Source organism: Aythya fuligula, chromosome 4 (genome assembly GCF_009819795.1).
Source record: "Aythya fuligula isolate bAytFul2 chromosome 4, bAytFul2.pri, whole genome shotgun sequence".
NCBI classification, from domain to species: Eukaryota; Metazoa; Chordata; class Aves; order Anseriformes; family Anatidae; genus Aythya; species Aythya fuligula.
In genome coordinates this window covers 52,362,627-52,382,008 of record NC_045562.1, presented here as the reverse complement: position 1 = coordinate 52,382,008, position 19,382 = coordinate 52,362,627, and the positions used below count along the sequence as shown (strand labels likewise).

The following is a 19,382-nucleotide window of genomic DNA, read 5'->3' as shown; positions in this document are numbered from 1 at the left end:
CCCTCCAGGAAAGGCTGAACGAGAGCCAAATGGCACACGTGCTGGTGCCTCCTCTGCTCTGTGCCACCTCTTCCATGCCTCTGCCCATGTTTAATCATGTACAGAGCCATCAGTAACCTTCCCCAGCTGTGCTGCTGCTTTCCACGCAAAGCCACGTGGCTTCTGAATGCTGCTCTGCATCAAGTGCTGCAGTCAGTAAGCAGACGCTGGGCACTTGAGTCCAAATACAGCCATCCTCCTCCACAGAGCACTAGAGCCCTTTTCGGAAAAAAAATTAAAAAAAAAAAATCTAAGAGTCAATAAATCTTTGGCTTCCGGTAATTTTGCCTCACGTTCTGCAGTTTCTTTATGGCAAGAAGACACACTACTTGTCAAAGCTAACGAGAAAATATTTGCAACCGAAGAGTATCCTGACCTCAATCCTTCGGCAGCCTAATTCAGCCCCCAGACACACAGTTTGACTTAGCTCTTGGATACACATCAATTTTAAAGAAGTACCAGCTGAGCCATTAGGCCTAAAAGCACACATCTGTAAAACAATATCCTCAAACTACAAAGGTCACCCTGTCTGCCAGGAGAGGCTGTCCAAAAGGCGCTCCAACCCGGCTGGTGCTCAGGCACCGTCAGCCCACAGCCAAACCAAGACCCTGATGCTGCCTCATGAGCTAAGTAAAATGAACAAAGTCGTTTTCTGGCAGGTAAAAACATCTTCCCAGACCATCAAAATCCCTGTGGTAACTGAATAGCAGCATCCTAAACCGTTCAGACCCATAGGTCTGAGGATATTGGAGACAACATCTCTTACAGAATTAAGCAGGAGGAGGGCTCAAACTGACCTCCAAACACTGCTCCTAGGACTGCTCATCCTTCCCCGGTGCTATGTTTAAAGATAAAATCACTTGCACAGAAGTAGGGCTGTGCTGACATTTAAAAATCAAGGAAGGAAGATTGTGTGTGTTATTTTTATATTTATTTATTACGACAGACAACTATAAAGCACAAGCTAAGCCTGAAACCCAATGGGGCTTCAGGTTACTCACAGTCTACTTTAGTTCACAGTCAAATACACCATTTAATTAATAGAAACGTATGAGGTAACCGCCTGCATTTAATGTCCTGTTACTATAATCACATAAGCAGTCAAGTCCTTCCTCATGTCTTTGCGTTGAAGCAAGCAGGGAAAAGCCAGAGCTCTACCAACGCCTTGTGAATCCACCTCACGGCAAGGTATGAGAGGCCACATCAGAAGCTGCATCCTCAGCCTGGGAAAATATGGAGCCACAGGCAGTCCAAAGACCAAATATTTGGATTATAGACACCTTATATATAGACCTTGACATATACAAACGTATAGAGAGAGCCCTTACACATAGGCCTTTGGGTTATAGACTTATAGAGACTTTAATCTTTGGATTATAGGCCTTATAGAGGTCCTTCCCTTTCCCAGGCCGAGTAAAGCAGCCCAAGTTACCCTGAGTGCTGCTTCCAAAGCCCATTAGCACAGTCTAGCTTCAACCAGCTTTCCGGGATCCCAAGCACAGCAGGGTACTGTGCTACTTTGTGAAGAGAAAGTGTGATAAACCAAGGCAAACTGAGGCAGAGCCGGAAAGGAAACTGGGGAAGACCTGAGAAAACATGAGACGAGAAAGCTCAGAGCATCTCCCCCTGAAAAGCTGGGTACCACTTGGGCCAAAGCCAATGAACGTGTTCAGTACGAGGAGCTGCCTTCACACAGAATCTCAAATCATCTTTCTCACTATCAATATGATTCACTTCTTCCTAGACGAGACCCCAGCAGCACGCTACATAGCGGCTCGATACATCGCCATGCCTACAAACATCTCGCTGAATACCAGCAAGATTAACACGTCTTCTGCACGTTCCTAACTTCTGGTTGCCAAAGCTCTTGTGAAGATATCCCAGCACGAGTCCTCCTCCAGCCAAGGCGGCTCCTTTGCTCTTCAGCCTCCTCTTTCCCCTTTAACCAGGCCTTTCATCACCTTAGCACCCGTGGCTCAGCGTTTTCCTCTTCGTGCCATAACAAATGTTTCCTTATAGACCAGATAAACGTAACACACTTAACCCAACTCACAGCTCAAGGTACAAAGAAATAAAAGTCATTTACTCTGGCACAGCCTCGCTATGGATAAACGTATGTTGCAATTTTTCCCATTTCCCTTCATGTTTTTAGTTATTCTTTCCTTCGATATTTGTTTTAAAACTTTACGTATTACCAGACTGTTTGTTCTGTAAACACACAACACCTCGCTGCAAACACACCGAGGCTGCTACCATTTAAGCAAATAAATAACTTGTGCACTGGTTCATGTTCTATTAGAACCAAAACCAAGAAATAGCAAAGAATAAATAAAATAGTAATAATAATACTTCAATGTGCAGGGTGGAAGTTTAAAAACTCTTTCAAGGCTGAAAAAAAAAAAAAAAAAAGCAAAACACTGAAAACCCACAAAATTCTCTACAAATAGGGCTGATGTACGAGTGGAAAACAAACAACTTGTGCTTAAGTCACACAAACCTTTTCTAGAGCAGGGAAGCGATGCCCTGCCATGAGGCTCTGGAAGAGGCACTGAACTGCCCCGTGCTGGGGAAGGGGCACGTGGGGCATCCTCCTCTCAGCTCCCCTCGGCACGCCACACTCCTCAGCACTTCCACATGCCTGTCCCAGGGTGACCCAAGCATGTGTTTGTGCAAAGTGGTCACCGACATGAAATCAAACCGAAAGGTTTAAGCCAGTTTTGATACCCGAGAGCATGAGAACGCATCCAGCATAGTGAAGTTCTCCGGGGCTTATGTGCCAAGCTTATCGGGAGAAGCAACTATAGGCTTCCACCTAAAAGCTCATCTTAAGAGCAGCAGCTCAGAAATTCACAGAAAAAATAAACAACAAAACTGGCAGTGCTGTACACAGCCAGGGGACATCACACACAATTCAAACACCAAGAGTTCCTCAGCAGTCATATGATCCCAAAGCTGGTGGTTGCTCACAGAAGAGCAACTAGTGATTTACACAGAAACAGGATGCAGGCTAAAGGTAAGATTAGTTAAATCAAGACAAAAGGAGCTAAGTGATAACACTCACCAGCAGACATCTAGCCTAACAGATCCCTTTTGCTAAAAGCAATCTTGAAGAAACTTGTGTGCTACCATCACTCCTGAGCCCTAGTTTTATCCAACATCTCTTTGCTTTGTATTTAAAGCACGTAATTAAAAGACATTAACCCCATGCTAACAGTGGGAATGCTTTGCTCTCTATCTTGTAAGGAAAAAAGGTGTTTTCAACACAAATTGTTACACCATGAGATGTGCAATAGTAGCCCAGAGACCACACCTGCTCTGAGGCGAGAAAGCAAGTATCCTTGTTACAGAGAGCTTTCTACAACAACAGTTCAATTTCTGAAGCCATTTCTGGTGTTTTTTAAGACAACAGTGTAGAATTAGGCTACTCAGTAGTGGCTCTGGGTTGTCCCAATACTTGTTCCCCACTGGAGGGGATCGGGACCATGCTGTTATTTCAGGGCAATGGTTTGTGTCCATCAGCCTCCTGCAGCTCAGTGACACCAACCTGCTCCAGCTGCATTGCTCCCACCTTGCAAAACAGAGAGGTTCTCCATCACTGAAGTTCCTTTAAAGTAACTGTTTTGCTTCAAGTTTAAGCATTTCGTTGAGCTTAAGATACTGCGGTGCTTTCAAGTTATGGCTAACAAATAGGGAAATACTCACTTCAAAAGCGCAGGTAATGTTACTACCAATTTCCATATGGCAAGCAGATACTTCCAGTATCACGTTATAGAAAGCTTCTCTGTAAGAGCCAAGTTTCAACACGTGTACTGCTCTGCTGTAAAAAAAAAAAAAAAAAAAAAAAAAAAAGGTTCTTTCATGAAAAGCTTTTGAGGAAGGCAGAACTGCTGCTCGTCCCTGAGCCTGTCACATCCAAATGACATCTTGTTGGAAAATGCCTGGTTTTGTTTTCATTTTTACCATCCAGCTGTGGCCGTTTTGCTAGCTTTATACTGAATCTCTCAAGGCCTTTTAGAATTTCCTGTTGTGCTGTGACAGCAGTTGAGTTATCTAGCACTTCTGAATTAAAAGTGATAAATAAAAGTTACGGACACCACACTATGCTAGGAATTGCCAAGAAACCGCAAAGGAGCATAGCTTAAAACTCCCAGACCCAAACTTAGTTTCTGTGAAACAAATCAGCTTTATTCTCAAATTTAGATAATTTTAGAATCTTTCAGAACAAATCTAGGCCTTAAAACAAGTAAGGAGAGGGGAAAAAATAAAATAAGCCTAGAAAACATTTTTAGGCGTGTTTATGTTATACTTGGTACAGAGCATTCCTCCCCACTGCTCCATGGTGGAGTGCTATTTCCAGGTTGGTGCCTAATGCTGCCCAAGAGATTTAGGCGTATTTTGCTCCTGGGTTTTGCAGCCGGTTTCATCATCTAGCTCCGCTGTGTAATTAAAATTCTTGTCAATCTATTTATATGCTAGCTGCTGCCTCCACCTGAGCTCACTGGCACGAGCCTTTCCTGAGCCATTGTTTGGAAGCATCGATACCTTCGATTTAGATTCACAGGGTATGCGCATCACTATCCTTAGATATCCTTACCTCCATCAGTTTTTAAAATCTAAGCAAATTCAGCTTAAGCCTCTCTCTTGAGAGATCTAGAATTTCCACACCTCCTCCTGCTTGGAGGCTTCATATCCTGCCATAGCAACGCATTGCATTCACCTACGCCAAAACCATTTTCTTGCAGTCTCGATTCAAAAAGCAACCCCAAAACTGGGAAAGCCCAGTTTCCTGCTTGAGGAAGCTCTGTAACACTTCCACTCAGCAGCAGGGAGAGCCCAGGAGGTGCTAATGCCCACCCACCAAGCAAGAACTCCACAGGAGAGCCAGAGAGGGACACCACCACCAAGCGAGGAGCACGCTTGCAGCCCCTATTTCCCTGCCCAGCAGAGTACACCAAATGAAAAGTGTGCAACTTTCAGCCTCGATGGCCAAGGGGCAGGCAAGCAAGCCTGAACTCAACAGCTTCAGCATCTTCATCCCTCCACAGAAGCATTCCTGGCAGGGCACACAACGCAGTTATCAAATATAAAGAAAAGGATCCTTCAGTGGGCAACTTGGCTTCATAAGGTCATCCTTGAGTGTTTTTAATCAAGAATACTAATGATACTAGTGAAAAAATAGGCATAGTGAATTTTCTGTCCCTGTACAGCAGGCTAGCAAAAGCAGTCCAGGCAGCAGGAGTTAAAGTTGAACGCTAGGTAGGTCTGAAGTTGGATAGGTCGCTCGGTGTCTCCTGCATTGATTCCACACCATCCACTCCTGGTTTTACAGCTGGCGTGTCCCGTGCATTAGCAGTCTTATTTTAAACCTTGGCACAGGCGGAACTTAAATAATCCATGGATTTAAAACATCCTTAGCACTTACTGAGATGAACCTTAACAGCTTTCTGGGAGTAATAGGATTTATCAGGCCAAAAATTAAGGGGTTACAAACCCAAATTTTTGATTTATAGCATAAGCTCGTATTTCTTAATTTAAGTCCTAATGTGAGCCACAATATTGTCAGCCAGCTCAAATGTTATTTTTTCCAGCGCTGTATTTACAGTTCAAGGATTATTCAGAAGCACACGGCAGAAGCAGAGAAGCAGGCCAAATCCCTCAAAGTGAATCTTCCAGGAAGGGTTCAGAGAAGCCCAGGTTATCTGTCTTCAGAGGGGTTTTCAAAGTGGCACAGATTTAGCCATCCACGGGAACTCACGGAAGGAGAATCCAGGCTTTAAATCTAGGATAATAATCATTTTACCTTGTATATTCGCAAAACCTTGGGCACGCGTTAGGAGGAAGACGGGTTTCTCTTCCACTGGAAGGCTGAACAAGGCACAGCTGAAGAATTTCGGTCTCCCTCCTGTTCAACCCGCTATGGATTTGGACAGATCCCACAAAATGTCTTTCTTTCACACCGGCAGCACTCCTACCTGCTGGGCTGGGACAGCAGCGAGACGCACTGTGCTGCAGGGTGGCAAGCGGCCAGGCGCCGGCTCCTGTGTCTTCTCAGGCACTTGCAGGGTGGCTGGGCTCATTACAGCATGCAGGTTACCACGAGGCAAGGCCCAGGAGCTCCCAGCACCACCACAGTGGCTGCTACCAGAGGAAATCTTCCACACAGCGCCCACCAGCAAGGTCGGCTGCAGCGGTAGGGACGTGCACGCAGATGTAGCACAACCAGGCCATGGCAGAGCTGGCTGATTCTCAGCTTAAAGCAAGCTGGGAAACTACAAAAGCTTGACTCCCACCTGAGGGACAAAGCTGGTACAAATGCTCTGATGTTCCCACTCCTCCTGGTCCTCCTCAGAAGCGAGCCTCACCGTAGTGGTGACATCCCCGGGAGCCTCCTGGTTCTCCCTCCAGATCCTCCTTCCCCACACAGATCCCTCACTGCCACACCTGAGCTTTCTGTCATTATTTTCAGTTCCCTGAACAGCCTTCCATCACACATCTTTCAACGTGAGGGCACCGAGGTATCAGCATGCTGTCAGGCTGCAAAGAACCTTCCCCAGGACCATGGATGTGACTACCCTGACCAACAGCACCCAGCTTTGTCACCTTCAGATACATCTACTTTCGTCTTCAAAAGAGACCTACTGACCTCTAAATGCCCACACGTCTCCACCAGTCAACTTTCTGGATACTGTTTTGGCATATATAATATCTCGACCATTAAGTTTATTCATTTTTTTTCCCCACTTTGTTTTTTTCCCCAATTTGTTCTTGCATCAGTTGAAAACATACAGGATATTTTACTGAAAAGAGTTTAGAATTGCCAAGAATTGGTGAAAACAAAACAAAACAAAAAACAACCAACAAACAGATAAATGCTGATGTAACAGCATGCAAAGATTATAAAAATAAGGTTAAAATACATGTATATAGTCAAGCATTGTTTGCTAGCAGTTCTCGCGCATGTTTAAATAACAGCACATGTTTGAAGCAAATACTGTCTTGTCACCAAGTTATTTTAATCTCCTTGGGTAGTCATCTTATCAGCCCACAAACTTATATAACAACAAATCCAATCCCAAATACTTCTGAAGAACAAAGATGGAACGAACTGAAGCTATTTTGCTTTGTTAATGCTCCAGTTTCCATATACACAGGTACCAAACATTTTCCTTACGCATGCATTACACAGTTATCTTCATAACCTTTCCCTTTACCCACCCACCAGTATGTATGCTATTTCTATTGTATTTTTAAGCTGACTTTTATGTCTGTACCTTTGGGAAAAACTAGTATCAAAATGAAATTTAATTTCTTAAAGGGCACAGGGTTTTTGGTCCCAAGCTTCCCCACTGCAGAGCCTCTCCCCGTGCCCCACCTCAGCCCGGTTGCAGGGGTCAGGCCCACGCAGCTCTTTGAGGGGCTGTGCCGCCAAAAACACCCTCAGTGCTGCACACACCCAGGGAAAAACGCCCAGCTAGGCACTTTGGGGAAAAAACAGCAAGAGACACTTGCAGAAATGGCTTTTCTTTTCCTGGATACACCCTGCGACTCCCTTTCATCTCCCACAGGCACACAGGTCAATACCTCGCTGAGAACCATCCCTTCCTCGCAATAATCCTCCCCTCAAACAGAATTAGTTAGGCAAATGTAAACACCTTAGCCATGAATTAGTTGCCACATTTACCCAAACTACTGCTTCCAGGTCCTTACAGTGAATTTCTATACCGCATACATGGGATGGCTTCACGTCAAGCTCCGAATTTTCTAAGCCAGGCAGCTGGCCAGCAAGCGCCCTGCAGCATCTCCCTCCATCCCATTTGAGAAATTACACTTAAGAGGTTCCCGATAAAGGCTTCACTAAATCCTGCCAATATTAGTCACACCAAATTATTGTAATTTGGTAACTGTTTGGAGTGCTTTCTACCCTGAAAACGCTACAAAGAAATGGCATGTTTCTACAAATAGACAACAACAAAAATATGTAAAATTTCTGGTGGGTTATTCTGCTCCAACAAGTTGATTCATAACGGTAGGGAACATTTTGTTCCTGCCGTTTTCATTCCCTTTGGAACCAGGAAACCTCCCCCCACAGCCAGCTAATAAACATAAGAAAAATTAGTCCTGACTGAGCTACGTTTAGTGCCTGTATCCAGCCCTTGGGGTGTGGTGTTTTTTTGTTTCAAACACCCATTCTCCGTGGATATCTGCAGAAGTTTAGAAATACTCCTCTTGGTGCCTTTGAAAATTAAGCTATATTTGCATTAAAAGAAAAACAAAACAAAACAAAACAAAAAAAAAAAAAAAAAAAAAAAACAACCCTTCAACAAAGGAACTCAACATGGCTTAAGAGCGTGTCATCGCAGAGCAAGCCTCGTGCTTCCAGGAGGCTTTTCCCCAGGGCAGGCAGGGCTGATGCTTGTCTGCCGGGATACATTACCTGTGGAGCAACACAACCCGGCCAGGAAGACAAAGGAGAGAGAAAGATTTCTGCAGGGAAAAAAAGGACAGCCAAACAATAAGGGCTAGGAGACTACATCAGCAGGTTATTACTCGGTTTTGGCCACGTTGGAGAGAGACACCGCTGAGATTTCTGCAGAGGTTTTTGGAGTCGTGAAGTCCAAAAGATTAAGCTGTCAATAAGAGGTCTGCCAGAAATTTGCAGAGCAGTACTTTAACAGCAGCAGCACTATTCACAAGGTAAAATAAACCACAACTACAGACACCGGCTATCCCATATTGAGATCAGAAGCAAAAATTTACATGTTTTGATTTCGTAGCAACCCTTCTCTGTCACATATTGTTACTCTTAATGTGCTACGACTGAAGTTGATCGTTTACATTCCCGAGGAAATATCCTCGAGTAAATCGCACCTGACTCCATTCAGCTGAGATCCACGGCAGGTTTCTAAGCGCACCACACATGCAGCACGCAGACTACTGATAAAAGCAGGAATCTGCATCTTTTTAATCACCCTAATTGTTACGCAGAATACTTTAAAGGCACTCATCAGTGTAACACACAGATGCAAAGTTTCTTCAGCAGTAAAAAAAATAAAAAATGAAAATATCTAAGCAGTTGCCTATGCGAATGACATATTTTCAAGGGAGAAGACAGAAGCTCAGCATAATTTAGTTTAAGAAAAAAAAGGATTTGACTGCAGAAGACAGAATTAGAGATCCACCTTGGATCCTATGCAGCAGGGGAAAGGAAAGTGGCAAAAGGCGAGGATTTCAGCAGGGCTTCAGGGAAGCATGAACTGCACGGCCAAGCACCTCTACTGGGCTCAAAATGAGCTTAACAGATGCTGGTAATAAAGGGACAGAGTTTTGGAAAAGTCCACAGTTTCAGGAGGAGTAGCCCTGCTTTATAAGTGTTTCAGAGCTGGTACCAAACGTGGGATATATCCATTTGTTTCCATCTCCTTGAGTTTCCAAAAGGGCTTACCATCAGGTATTGGGCTCCTCATGGGAACTAAGCCGAGAGAGGTAAGAGAAGAGGTTTCACGTGGACATGCAGAGGGTGGAAAAACAGAAGCAGGGTAAGGATAAAGGTAAACAGTCTCTCTTGGAGCAACCAGAAGTCACCAGTGAAGTTCAGCAGCAACCTGTGCTCAGACTCGGGCTGCCTGAGATGCTCACATGAGACCTGGAAAGGGCACGGAGCAACGGGCCGAGGAAGTTTGCTGATGAAACATTATTCGGGCGGCAAGGACAGGATGTGAAGGATTCCAGACAATCCTGCGAGACTGAGTCAACAGCACAGAGATGAGAACTAATGCAAATAAACACAGCAGATGGAAGGACACGGACATGGGAAAGGCACAACCGCAGCTTTATGTGGCTGATAGGCCCCAAAATGATCGTACGCTGGAGCAACATCGCGAGGTTACGACTGCACGCATCCATGAAATGAGCTCATCAGCAGCCCCAAAAGCTCATCAAACGTTATAAATCGCTACGAAAACAAAGCACGGTTATGTCACTGCACAGCCCCAGAGCTCACCTACTTGCTGAAAACTGCATGCAGTCCCGATCCTCCCACCCTAAAAGGATCTTTAGAGGTAGGAAGGACTCCTGGAAAGGGCACTCAAACTCAGGGACAGCCTCTGTTCAAAGAACAGCTGAGTAAGCAGCTCTTCAGTCAGGTAAAACTACAAATGGAGGAGGAAGACAGAGGACTACAAAGTTATAAATGTCATAATGCAGGATCTCTCACTGCCTCTGCCACATGGGAGCTACGAGCCACCAGAGAAAGGAATCCAGCAGAGAAGAAACAGGAGGAGGGAGTTCTTACACAACCAGAAGCAGGCCTGCAGACAAGCTGTGCTCCTGGGCAAAGGCCGTGGAGGCTGCAATACAGTCCCGGGGGGCTGCAGACAGATCAGATGAGGATTTGGAACAGAAGGAGGCTGAAGGTGAAGGAGTTGTTTGTTTATTTTAAGAAGGAAGCTAAAGCAGAACAGTACACAGAGCACTCCCAACTCCTCACAGCTACGGGGCAGCAGCCAGCAGTGCTCACCCACAGAGAGACGAGGACAGTGACACGGGTCCAGAGGTGCTGGGATGCTGCCCATCAGGGCTGGGGGCCATCAGCCCATCGAGCTGCAGAAGCATTTGGAGACACCTGGGAGGTGCTGCTCAGAGATGAAGCCAGCTGAGTGCCACGTGGCTGGGTCGAGCCCCAGCTGGCTACCAGGGCAGACAGGTGAGGCCTTGGCCCACCACTGCTGCTCTTCCTTTTTTATATTTATTGCATCTTCTGGAAGCTGTCATGTACTTCTGACAGTCACAGGACCTATTACGCAGGATCTGCAGCTGGTTGTGTTTTGTGCTGCACACCATATTTTTAGAATGGCCTACAGACTTCTCTACGAGTTGGACTGCTATAACCACCACTCAAGATAACTCTCAGCTGTTCTGCCTAACAGCAAATGAAACAAACCTGCAGACAACTACATAAACTAGACTTGTCTTCAAAGTTACTTTCAAGCCCTCCAGTCGCAGCGTAGCTGGGAACACTGGTCTCAATTCACACCATCTGGATCAGCTGTCCCCTCCCAACTCCTGCTTTTACAGGATTTAACAATTTCTTCAATCAAGAAACACTTTTTCTGCGGTTTATTTTGTAACCTGAAGAATAAACTCAAACTGCTGTGATACACAAACTAAAAAATAGTCTTTTGCACAATTTTCACAATGAAAAATAGACATTTCCCCATAATCAAATACTGCTGCAAGCCAATACAACGTTTTGGAGGAAAGAAAACCTAAACTTGTAAAATATTTCAGGAAGCAGCCACTAAGCACATCACAATCCTTTCTAAGCAGTGATACAAACCGTAAAGTGAGCAGTTTATTCTGATGTCAGTTCTGAATGTCAGATTTTTAAAATAAGAAACATTAACACAGAAAATCTGTACTTGGTTAACTCACACGTACAGAAAAGGTTTCCCTGAGTCACCGAGCCTCAGCTCTTAATGCCACAGAGCCAGGCACATGATACAAACTTCCTCAATATATCTTTAAGAGCCAGCCAGGGGTCTTGCTCCCACTTCTCCCCTTTGAAGGTCATTCCAGAACCTCACTCCATTTAGGGAAGAAACGAAATTCCAGCCGAAGTTTATTCATGCCAGTTTACATCCATTTGTTCTCGTGCCAACATTGTTCTTTAGTTTAAATAGCTCCTCTCTGTTTCTACTGTTTATATCCCTGCTGTATCTGCAGATTGCAATCGTATCCCCTCTCAGGCCTCATTTCCTAGGCTAGACGAGCCAGGCTTTCCTTGTCTCCTCTGGTGCGATTGTTTCTTTACCCCAGCCACTCTCTGCACCTGCTCCACCAGAAGCACAAGTGAGAAGATGTGCCCGATAACCCCCAGAGCTCCCACCCATCCCACCAGTCCTTCCTGCCAGTCTCCTGCCCAACACGCCCCATCATTTGTCACCTTCTCCATTGCAGCAGGACAGCAGCAGTTTAGCAAGTAAGGAGCTAACGTGCCCTGCACATCTCCTTCTGCTCTGGTGTTCCCAGCAGCTGAGTTCCTTGCTTACAGCACAGGACAGAGGCAAACCCTTGTCTTCTACCCAAAGGAGCCATACAGGTGGTATAGTCTCTTTTCAGCATGGATTTCAAGTGGGATTGCACATCCTAGGTCAGAGCTTCTGTAAAACACAGATCTGCCATCTGATGGAGATGCAATCAGTTGATTACCTACCATCACCTACCAACTACCAGGATTCATTGTGGCCTTCTCCCAGCCCCTGGTAAGAAATCCTTACAGCAGGCAATCTCAAGCACTCACATTCCTCCTAACCAGCTCCTCAAGTCACAACTCTCTTCAGCTCCAACACTGCACCAGTCCTCACTACACACCCCCAAGCATTTCCTAAGCACGTCACTCTCCCTTCTGACCAAGGGAACAGCAGAATCCACCCAGTGCCCCACCAAAATTGATCATTTTTGCACACTGGCTCCTTAGCTGCAAAACTGAAAACAACAACAATAACCCAGGCTTGCAAGTTGTGCATCCCCTCTGCTAAGAAATGGCTCCCACACCGCTGTGACCCACTGCTTAGACCTTCTCCTTCATCATAAAGGATGAAGTTCACTTGGGCTGCCTCAGTGTTAAGAACGGTCATAAATTTCTTGTAACATGCAACAAAACTTGTATTCTTCTTGAAGAGTCCTCTCCAAATCTTGATTTCCCTTAAACAACCAGAAAAAAAAAGAAAAGCCCTAAAGTGCTCCATTGCACACTCATTGCTGCAAGGGAAGAGTCAAAACACCCGTGCTTAGCTTGGCTGCTTTCAGGAAAGAAGTTAACCAGCCAAGATTTTGCCACAAGGTCACCGCACGAGGATGTCTCCCCCTCCGAGTGCTCCAGCATCCGCACACCCTCCAGCTGAACCTAGGCAGAAAACACTTTCAACCGCAAGGCAGCCAACTCGCTGGGGCTTTTGGAAAGCACCAGAGCATCAGGCAGCAGGGTGGTGGCGTGTGGGCTGCAGAAGGAGCCGGAGGGACCCGGTGAGAAGCCGGAGGGCACGGCACGCCCGGAGCTGGCCCCCGGGGCAGCGCCGCGCAGCGCATCCTGCCCGGCTCCCAGCCCGCTGCGGGCAGTGCCCTGCACAGCCTGCGGCACGGCAGCAGCACAACTGCGCCCTGCAGGCGGTGTGCGCTGCAATATTTGGTGCTGGAGGGGCAGAGCCACAAGGCTAAGCCCCAGCAGGACACCGCCAGCAAGCCCCCCCGCACCGCCCGACATTAACGCGGCTCCGCGCTGCGCCCCGAGGGCTGCTCCCCCCCGGCTCCCACCCGCACGGCCCCCGAGCAGCAGTAACCAGCGCTGAAATCGCGGGAAGCCCCGAAACCCACCCAAATCTCCCCGGGGGAAGGCTCCGGGGCTGCCCGGGAGCCCCGCACCGCCCCGTCCCCGCCGCGGGGAGCGCGCGCCTGCCCTGCCCGCAGCACCGCACCGCACCGCGCCGCTCCCGAGGCGCCCGGAGCCCGCTGCGGGATGCAGCCAGCCCTCCGGAAACGCTTCCCAGCCTTACCCAGGAAACGATTCCGGCCGCCGGCCGCCACCGCCGCCCCTCCTCTTCTCTCCTCTCCTCTCTCCTCCCGGCTCCTCTCCCTCCTCCCTGGCCGCCGCCCAGCGCCGCGGCCCGCAGGGGGCCGGCCGGGCGGGGCGGCGGCGGCGGAGGGCGCACAACATGGCGCCGCCGGTGCGTCGGGGCGGCCGGCTCCCACCTGCGGCTCCGGGAGCGGCTCCCGGCCGCCAAGGAGCTTCCCTCCGGGGCTGAGGTGGCTTCCAGGGCAGCTTTCCCGACCCCCAGGGGCTAGGGGTTGTGTGGGGAGGCAGCGGTGGTTTGTGCTGCCCCCCGGGAGGAGGGAGAGGCAGGCGGCTGCTTGACAAAGGGAGCGCGCTGGGGGTGCTCCAGGCAGCCCTGTGGTGGTGGGGGGGCTCCAAAGGCACCCAGCCCGCACAGGGGGAAAGGTTCAGGGTGTGCTCCCAAACGTGGAAAATGAGCAAAAGGAGCAGTCCTGGAAACCTCGAGGCTTTAAGGCACCTGCAGAACAACAGGAGCAGGTTGCGAGTGAAGCCCTGGGTGCATCTGGAGAGGAAGGAGCAGGGGATCACAGCGACGTTGTGGGGAGTTAGTAGCGAGGCTTAAAAGAGCACACCTATGAGAAGCTCCTTCTGTTTAAAGCCTTACCAAATACTTGGGGTTCTGTCCTTTCAGCGTAAGCTTTTGAGGTTACAGGGGAAAAAAATACTCATTACTGAGGCAAAAAAAAAAATAAAATGACATAGTAGTTGAGTGGCAACTGCAAGCAGATCTTTCATTCTTCCACCTAACAATCTTACAAAGACTGGAAAAGCAGGTGCAAAACAATCACTAATAAAATACAGTGCCACATCAGAGTAACCAAAGATGCCCTAGGAGGTCAAAGAAGACAGTTACAATAATGAAATGGCCAGGCTGATTTTTCTCTTAAATTAAAACACATTCAGCAATCCTATTAAGAGTGCCCAAGACCATTTCAAAATTTATTGCACCATTTCTAATGGTGAATCTATTAATCTAGAAGGGATGTTTTTTTTCTTTGCATTTCCAGAACCTTCACTATTTTGTTTTCTGGGTTTATGCCCCTAACAGCAGAACTTGGATGGACTGACTATAATTATAGGGACAATTAAGATGAATAGGAATATAACATCTTTAATTAGAAATATTCGTGTTTTTAGCAGGTCATACTGACATCCATCAGCCTAAAGAACAGGAAAAAAAAAAAAAAGCAATTATGAGCACTACTGTGATGAACAAGAAGAAGCGACAATTAGACAAAGATGTCATAGTTCAGAGCAAAGCACTTGGAAATTATACTTAATCACTTAACACTTACTCCTAAATTTATTCTTCTTGTTTACAGTGGTACTTGCATTTTTCTCAAATGTGGACATGAGTTAGTCAAGATTTGTATAAAAAGAACAACACTTCCTTATGCTAAGACTCACATTTTAATTCACTCTTTCAGATCCAGAACTATGGTGGACATCCAAAGAAAACCCTCCAAATAGTCCTAATTATCTGTGATAGAAATGTATCATCTTGATCAGCTCAGGAAGGACTGATGACCTCCTGAGACATCCAAAGGTGATTCATCGAATTCCAATGTCTGCAAATCAGGGTGCATTCCTCTCCAAGAAAGCACATCGTCCAGCAGCAGGGAAAGCCTTTATGCAGAGACTTTGAAGGCATAATGGAGCAGAACTCTCTCTGGAATTTGCACTTCATCTATCGGAGAGATGCAAGGCAACTGTTGGGTTACCCAAGATTATGAGTGAATAGCCTATTAATATGTTCTCCTGACATCAGTGGCCAAGCAAGACGGTCATAAATTCACATTCCTTTGATGAGAAGTGTAAAAGCACTGCATTGTGGTTTTTGCTATGTGGTTAAAAATATGATTAACATTTAGTTATATGGTCCATATAATGCACTTTGGTTTGCAGTATAGTAAGCAGAGTCATAAAAATAAAGTGTTGAGGAAACTAAATAAGGAATTTCATATACATCCTAAATGGACAGCAGCTCAATACACTCAGACTTCTCTGAAACGTTTCCATGTGGATATACTGCTTGCATAGGCTCGGCCAGTCTCATCAAATATAGATCTCTTGTTTTAGAGCAATCTGATGTGTTAACTTTCCGAGTACAATGAAATGGCTCCTGCAGTTGCGGGCTAAAGGTACTGATACGAAGCCCTTACTACCTCTTTTTGTAAGCCACAAACATCCACTGAAACAATACTTCTAAACATTACAAATAATAAGAGGAGAGGCCTTTCTATATTACCAGTTCATAACCAAATCATTTCATCATCATCTTGCTGTCCCAATGTTTGAACTACGAATGCAAATTGCAAATTTATTTTGGTCAATGTCCATCTGACTTTGCAACAAGGAATGAGCGACCATCTGAGCTTCCAGTGGCAAATAGCTGCCTGCACACTAGCTTCCTCAGTGCAGCATGGGTTTACAGATCCTACTCTGAGATTGCCTGTGCCTCTGATTGCCCTCTCAGGAGAAGTTAATACAGTTTCTTCCTCTGCCTTATTTTATATCCCAGCTTTTTACTTAAGGGTTATTCCCTGTAGGGGGATAGTTAAAGTACGCACCAATCCTGTCTCATGAGAAACGGTTTCTCTCTGCAGATGAAAGTAGAAAAGCGGTGAATATGGAATAAGCAAGACTACCATCTAGCGGTGCAATCGTGGTTCAATATTTCAGAGGAACCTACACCATCAAATAACCTTTCACTGAATATATTATTCCAAAAACTGAGCTTAACATAGAAACTTAATGAGGAAAATTCAGTTATAGCAGAACAGTAATTTGCTTTGGAACTGAGTCTCTAACATTTTCACACTGATCACTGTATTATCAAGTCTCCATCTCAAAATGCTAAATCAAATAAATTTCCCCAAATAAAGAACGCCACCACACGCACATACAGCTAGAAGATTCAAGAATTAGACTCACAGGATATCTCTCTTCATTACAGGCTTATGATCTTTGAGATATTTTACTAGATGTAATTCTCTGATCCATCCTTTCCCTGTCTGTTGTACAGTGGTATACAGGGATTTCCTGACAGTGAGGTGAAGGAAAGGCGACCAACCACTCATCAAGTCTGGAGCAGCTCCATTTTTTATCATTACAAGTTTTGGGGGAGGCAAGCAGGATGATGGTGTTGGCTTGAAAACTATAGCAATATTTGAAACAAACAAACAAAAAACCCACACATTTAAAATGGAAGAACCAGAAGACTTTCAACATCTGATCACTGCAGGAAAACAACCCATTTTGGACTTCCTTCTAGCTAGAGCAACCAAGTGAGGGAAAACTAAGAAAAGATGCAGAATTTTTAAATCCTACAACAGCTGCTTAGGCACTGGGATGGAAGGGCTGACTTTTCAGCAAGCTCCATTTACTGTTTTTTGTGTCTCTGGCACACAAAAAAATATTCCAAAGTCCTAAGAAAGCAAGGGCTGTAATTAGTCAAATAAAGAAAATAGCTCAAATTTGCAAAGCTAAAAGGTATCTAGTCTTGCCTTGGATGCTTAAAACGAATGCAAGAAATATAGCTCTGCTTTGTGATGGGCACTGACACATGTGATTTACAATACTTTTTTATATCTGAAAAGTGAGTACAAGACAAAGATTTGGGAGTGCTGCTTGCCTTTCAGACTACATTTTTTCCTTATTTTGAGAATACACCAGCAGCTGCTGGCTTTCAGCCCCGGCCCTCTCACACCTTGGAACTTTTGCTGGAAGTGCTGCTGGTTCCGCTCCCGATGGACATCCAAGGTGGTGCAGCAGGGTAGCTCCCAGCGAGGCCATCAGCAAACCCAGGTCTCAGGTCAGAATGGCTATCCCACTCAATTTCCATATATATAGCTGTTTACACATTCACATCCACTAATAAACACGAATTAAGTGGTGAAAAAGCTAAGACAAAGATGGAAACAGTAAGCTTACTAACAGGAGAGCTTTGTCTCTGAAGCAAGAGACAAAAGTCCAGTGTCTAGTGCGCTAAATACAGCCAGAAAAAAACAGGCTGCAAATGCACTCGATGGGAATTTTGCCCTGTGTGTACAAACATACCCTGGAAAGAGTGGCATGTTTTGCATTTGTATTTACAGCTGCAGAATGCGATACAGTCCCGTTGTTTTTCTGATCCATGCTGCAGTTCCCCTCACCATGTAAATATTTTTCTCCACTAAGACAGGGATGTGTTTCTGCATGCACATTCCTAAACCAAACACCTCCACTGAGACGAGTAAGGCTTGAGGGCCAAATGATGGTGTTCTTCATCCTTACATGCAGCCTCGGTAAGCATTTCAAAACAGTGCTTGTTAGACTGATCTTCAGGAAAACCCTTTCTCCATCAGCAACAAACACGAAACGTTTCTCTTGAAGGTGGGGGGTTGGAATCGATCTCCTCCTTGAAGAATGTGGAAAAATTCCTGGAACAGAGAGGACAAAAAGCCTCCCTCTGCTCCCCACTGCTGATGCTCTGAGGTAGATGCAAAGGTGGCACCACAGATTTCTGCTCTGAGAGCAGCTCAGAGCAAAGGCAGGCCTACAAGGGACAACTGGGCTGGTTTCGCTGTGTTTTAATGCTCCTCGCTTGCAGTTGAACCATCCACAGCTAATAACTTTCCTCCAGTGGCATGCCCTGGGGAGACAGAGTGGTAGGGCCCCGGCGCTGCCGTGTCCCCCAGCCGGTGAAAGCTCCACGTCCAGCACAACTGCTTTTCATTAGCAGTTCCCTGGGTGGTCACCATCTGTAGAAGACTTTGCGACAGAATTAAAGCTGAACCAAAGGGGTATGATCTGCCAGATGTACTTCTGGAAAGTGGTTGTAAACATGGGGTTAAGTCTCTTGCTCTTACATATTTTGAAATCAAAGCCGTGTCTTATAAGTACAAGTGAATAGCTACTGTTAATTTGTAATTAACACAGGAGCTGGTTCCGTTTAGCAGATCAGAAGAACAGCGCAGATCTAGGCCTGCGAGGCTTTGCATCTGCTGCAGTCACACTGAGAAAGCGTCAGAGCTGTGCTGCTCTGAGTCATTCCCAAGCCAGCAGCCCCCCAGAGCGGCACACCAAAAATACCTGTGTATTTCTGTGGCTGGGAGCTCTAAGATATGCCACGGGCCTTAGGAGTGATGAAGAGGAGGTAGCTGGGGCTGGCTTAGATGCAGAAAATGAACTCACATTGGAACTCACAACTGGTCTGTGCCTGAAGATTTAATTCGGGGTGCTTCCCTTATTAAAAACAAAATCCTTGGACTTCCCAAGAGTGACATATAGGTCAGGAGTCAATACTTACCGTGGTGTGTCCCCGTTGATGTACAGAACGGTAGTGAGACTTGTACTACCTGAGACAATTTTGTTACTGAAGCACAGCTTTCAGCAGAACATGTTGAGCTGAGCACACCTTGCTTCAGAATTTATATGTGGCAGTAAATATATATATATATGTACATGTATAAAACAGATGGAAATGTTTCACCAGAAAACTACTTATAAGATCCAGCAGGAACACAGAACTGTGCCAGATGCCTGGAACAAAGCAGGCATCTTTCAGGATACTGTGACCGAGTTAAGCTGAATGGCTTTTTTATGATGTGGCTTTGTTGCTCACTTATTCCCATTGTCAGCTACTTCAACATCCTGCTAAAGGTCTCCATTGGTGTGAAAAGATGGGTTGTAGGACTGCCTTTTCTATCTGGATTAATCCCCATCACTAGCCCCTCTTGCCCCCAGGAAAATA

The 19,382-nt window shown here is 46.0% G+C and overlaps 1 protein-coding gene across 10 annotated transcripts in view; it reads right to left on the bottom strand.

Moving 5' to 3' along the window:
* The window catches only part of APBB2 (amyloid beta precursor protein binding family B member 2), a 158,888-nt gene extending 145,229 nt beyond the window's left edge, over positions 1–13,659 (bottom strand). For 9 of the 10 annotated variants that reach the window (XM_032187360.1, XM_032187361.1, XM_032187364.1 and 6 more), the window contains exon 1: positions 13,590–13,659. The gene's annotated coding sequence lies outside the window, so the exon portion shown is untranslated. Of the gene's footprint in view, positions 1–3,741; positions 3,857–13,589 lie in introns of those variants that run through there. The other variant, XM_032187357.1, reaches the window with a different exon arrangement.
* Positions 13,660–19,382: the final 5,723 nt, after the last annotated feature.